The following is a 4,783-nucleotide window of genomic DNA, read 5'->3' as shown; positions in this document are numbered from 1 at the left end:
TGATTTTAGCAAATGGCTGCAATATAACAAAGAGTGAAAAATTGAAGGGGGTCTGAATACTTTCCGTACCCACTGTATATATATATATATTTTTATTTATTTTTTTTTTTTTTCAAAAATAATTACTAAAATATGTACATTTACACGTTTTCAAGTTGTAAGGTTATTATGTGTTACTTGATGGTCACACCACATTTTTAACAATTCAAACTCTTGAGTTTCACCCCATACTCTAGTGTGAAAGTGCCCTGTGGGTTACACCTTGGGATTAATTTCCACCTTTGTGATTCTGCCCTCAAACAGCACCATCAAAAGCAATAGCAGTTAGTCTGTCAGCAATGTATAACATTTATTACAGCCATGAAGAGCTAAAGTTTTTATGTGCCAACGCAACGAATTGGAAGACAGACCTCTTGGTCTTGTTGAGACTCCCTACTGCACGGAGAATCCCTGAGCTCAGGACCCCTGCTGGCATCATGCGCTGCTAAACGCCTGCCAAGCCTGCTTTATTTCTAGAAGCCTTTCACTACTACTGGAGTCCTCTAAAAGGAAAAGGAAGCGAGACCACTGAGGCCCCGTTCATTCGAGCCTCTACTTCTAAATCGCTCATGGTAAAGGTTGCGGCCCCTTCCTTGAAGAAGCTTGTCAATGCACAGATTCCCTAAAACAGCCAGTGGGGAACCTTCCCAAGAAGAAGGGAGTGATTTCTTCTTCACATCACTCTGATCTTCAGCCAAACGCCTCTTTCTGCCTTCCCTCTTTCTCAGGAGTTTTTCAAAGGCCAGGCCTGGTGGGCTGAACTGAATGAGTCTTTTTGTGTCTAATAGACCACATGTGTTCTTCTAAGTGCCGTTAAGGGAAAGGAGATCCTCAGGAATGGGAACGGCAGTGGAATAAGAGGAAAGGCTGGTGTGGACAGGGGAAAGCCTCCTGTAGGGTGACTTCTGTCTTTGGTACCCACCCATCTCATCAGATCCAGATGCGCTCTGGGACTCCAGGGATGCCCCATCACAAAAACCTGAGCATTTTTAAGTGTTTAAGTGCCCTACCTCCTCACCACCCCAGGTCAGAGTTGACCTCTGACCCCTGACATCTATCTGTCAGTTGTTTGATTGACAGCAGTCCAGGGCTGAGAAGAGATGTCGGATTTTCCCAGCAAGACTGAATGTTTCCACACTTTCTCATAAGCCCAATCTAATTTATCAACAATGAGCATTTTCTCTCTGTCACAGGCTAATGCAATTACAATGCCACCGACTGTCTCTCTCTCTCTCTGCATTCCGCTTGAGGAAATCCTATTGGCCGTGCTAGAATTGTGCGCATTTATGACTCACGATAATGGTCTGGGAAACACTTGGAAATTAACATCAGCATATTTTCATGTGTGTGTGTGTGCATTGTGGGAGTTTTAATTTCCCTTTCTGTTTTTATCCTACCTTTCGGTTCATCAGGTTCATCGCTTGAACCATAAGGATGCACCTATATATCGGCTGATAATCGGTATTGGCCGATAAAAACTGCTTCTGCCGATTTTTTAAAAACAGTTGATCAGAGCCGATTATATGCCGTCAATCAAAGCGTGTCAGACTGCAACTCATACGGTGGGTAAAGAAAATGCCTCTCGTGTTGAATTTAGGGCTGTCAAAGTTAACGTGATTATAACGCTTTATCACAATCGCACTTAAAAAATAACAGAACGCAGTTTCTGTTTGACTGTATGAATTACCCATAGCTCAAGCCAGGGTTGCCAGGTATGCGCATTTTCCCTTCACCAAACATTATTTGTAGTGCAGCTCCCATCCATTGATCGCAAACAGCTTTGTGCTTTGTTACTGCTGATTAGAAACAAAGTCTCAGCTCCCAAATTTGGTTCATTAAATGTGGCGCTTTAGCACCTCAGTTCAAGAGGAAGTGTCTTCAAATTTAATGCAAGTTGTTGTGCAAAATAAACATGGATGAACGTCAGAGGTTGTTGAAAGACACAGTACAACTTACTGAAACATATTACGTCTCGGATAGTTTTATAACCACGGAAAGATGTCAATATAACAGCATGTGAACAATATGTCACATAACATTTACCTCAGGAAATTACCAGTGTTCACAGTTGGTTGGTTAGCTACAAAAAACACTAGGGAGAAGTTTACTTACTGTCAATTATGTATGTATGTTGCATACAAATGTTTCATTTTGATTTGAGTGTGATTATTATATCGGAATATAAACTGCAGTTGAATATACAGCAATAGTTTAGGCTCTGATGTTAATTATAACCTATAATAGTATAGTAATATACCAAATGAGAGGGTTTCCTGTATAGTTTTGCAAGTAAATTTCACAATTAATTACAAAGAACTGGCAAGAAACACATTGAATTAAACATGACATTTTGAAGTAGAAAAAAAAAAGCAGAATTTTTTTTTTTTCTTGTAAAACATACTCTAATGATCTTGGATATACAGTATTTACATTTTTATCTTTTTTTTTCTTTTTACAAGTGTATCAGTAGAAGTCATTCTGAATAATCAGCTATTGGAGAAATGTAGCATCGGTGCATCTCTAGTTACAAGTAGTTTCTTTCACATTTGAAGGTTGATATCGCCATCCACCTGCTGTCCACTTAAAAACTGATGTCACCTCGCTGCCAGTAAAAACCGTGTTAGGACAAGTTACGGAAACTCAATAGGAGGACGAGGCCTCCAGCGCTGTGCCTATAATGGCCAAATCAAATCTGCGAGAGCGCTATCTGTGTTTGAATGAGGTAATGAGCACACTGAAGTAGAGGTCCAGTGTAACCTGCCCCTGGAGTACCGGACTGAAACTCATTTAGCGCGGTGGCCTGGAGATGAGAAGTGTGTGTTTTGTGTATGACAGAAGGTTAACTTCAGGTTGAAAACCAGCACGATGAAGACACTGGTCTGGCCTATGAGATTCATTTAACACCATATCCTATAACCAGCCACGATGAAAAATCATTGCAAGGCAAGGCATTTTGTTTGGTTTATATTTTTATTGTGGCTCACTGGTCGATCCATCAACAGTGGAGTGTTATTTTATTATTATTATTATTATTTATATACTACTACAGTGTTAATAGTTTAAATTATCTATTATTTTTTTGTTTTCAGTTTTTATTTACATTTTAGTTTTTTGTTATGTGCTTTTCAGAATTTTATTTTTTTATTATTTCTAATTAAATTCAGTCACTGTTTTTATTGATATAATATAATATTAATATAATATAATATACTCTAATATAATATAATAATGAAAATCAATAAGTGTCTAATTTTCATTTAAGTTTTTGCTTTATTTTATTTTATTTCAGGTTTATTTCAATTACCAAAAACATATTTTTTTTCATGGATTTAGTTTTAGTTGCTGATTGTGAACAACGAAGAACAATAAATAGTTACAATTAGTACTATTAATGATTAAAATAATGCAATGTAGCCAATAATCTAAGTTCGTTATAACTGTAGTTTATAGTTGTAACGTAATGCAGCAACTTGTCATGTGTTTCTCAGAAATATACATTGATTCTGACTGGATGAGGCAATTTTGAATCCAGATTCATGTCCTACTTTGTATAATAAACAAATTAAATATAATTATTTGTAATTTTGTGACTTCATGCAGCATTTTCACTTTCCGTGAGGACAGAAAAACGAATTTGCTCTCAAAACTTGACATGAATTAGTCAGTTTGACATTATGAGCATTATGGGGTAATCAGTGTCTGTGTGTGTGTGTGTGTGTGTGTGTGTGTTGAACTATGACCATACCAGTGTGTGTCTGTGCCTCAACTTCTAGCTAAACCTGTTCTGAATTCCCTCTTCCACCTTTAGTTCATTACACAATTAATGGTCCAGTGTGCCGTTAATGCAGGACACAAAAATAGCTGTCGTTTCCCATTCCTGCTTTCTCGCTCTCTCTGCTTTCTCTTCAGTGCTCATTTATTGCAGGTTTTTTTTTTTTTTTGGTCATAGCTTTTGTCTTTTAACAGAAACATTATGAAAATGTATTCAATCATGTTCCATCATGTCCAAATTTTTGTTCATTTTACTCCTACTAAAATGTCACATGATTTTAGTCGAAGAAAATAACTTTTTAGTTAATGTTAATGAGCGAAATAACTAAAATGTAACAGACCAATCTATGACCAAATTTTGGAAGAACACATTTGGGGGCTTCAGAAAATCATTCTAATATGCTGATTTGCTGTTCAATGTTCAAGAAACATTTATGATTATTAGCAATGTTGAAAACATTTAATAATCATTTAGAGTTCATATAGAGATGATCAACACAAAATACAACACATGAAAACCTTATCTCCTAAAATAACACATTGGTATACTAAAGTATAAGCTAGTTTATAATGTTAGTGACTGGTTTGTGAATTCTACATTCTTTGGAAAGTCTTTAATATTCATATTCCGTTTATTAGAGACCTTCACCTCATATGCCTTTTCACCAAATTTAAAGATCACATAATTGCTGAATCCCCCAAAAAAGGCTCCAACAACACCTGCGGTGAACTTCCTGATACATCATTCACAAAGTCACATGACACAAGCACACGGAAGACTGATACTAAAATTGTAAAAGTGGAAGAGAAGAGAGAAAACATTATCAAAATATTGGCAACAGGGAGAAAAACTCCCCAGTGAGCCGTGATAAAACAACAGAGAGAGCAAATCCCTTTGTGACTTTCTGGGCTCAAAGCTAATTAGTGTAGATTGCTACTATATGCATGTGTGTGTGTGTGTGTGTGTGTGTGT

At 36.9% G+C, this 4,783-nt stretch overlaps 1 protein-coding gene across 1 annotated transcript in view; it reads right to left on the bottom strand.

Annotated features, from left to right (window-relative positions):
• Window positions 1-4,783, bottom strand: part of pard3aa (par-3 family cell polarity regulator alpha, a) — a 500,803-nt gene that overhangs the window by 117,241 nt on the left and 378,779 nt on the right. The gene's annotated exons all lie outside the window — the stretch shown is intronic.

Source organism: Sinocyclocheilus anshuiensis, unplaced genomic scaffold, assembly GCF_001515605.1.
Source record: "Sinocyclocheilus anshuiensis isolate Anshui unplaced genomic scaffold, SAMN03320099.WGS_v1.1 scaffold79, whole genome shotgun sequence".
NCBI lineage: Eukaryota > Metazoa > Chordata > Actinopteri > Cypriniformes > Cyprinidae > Sinocyclocheilus > Sinocyclocheilus anshuiensis.
This window is presented reverse-complemented; position numbering and strand designations above follow the sequence as displayed.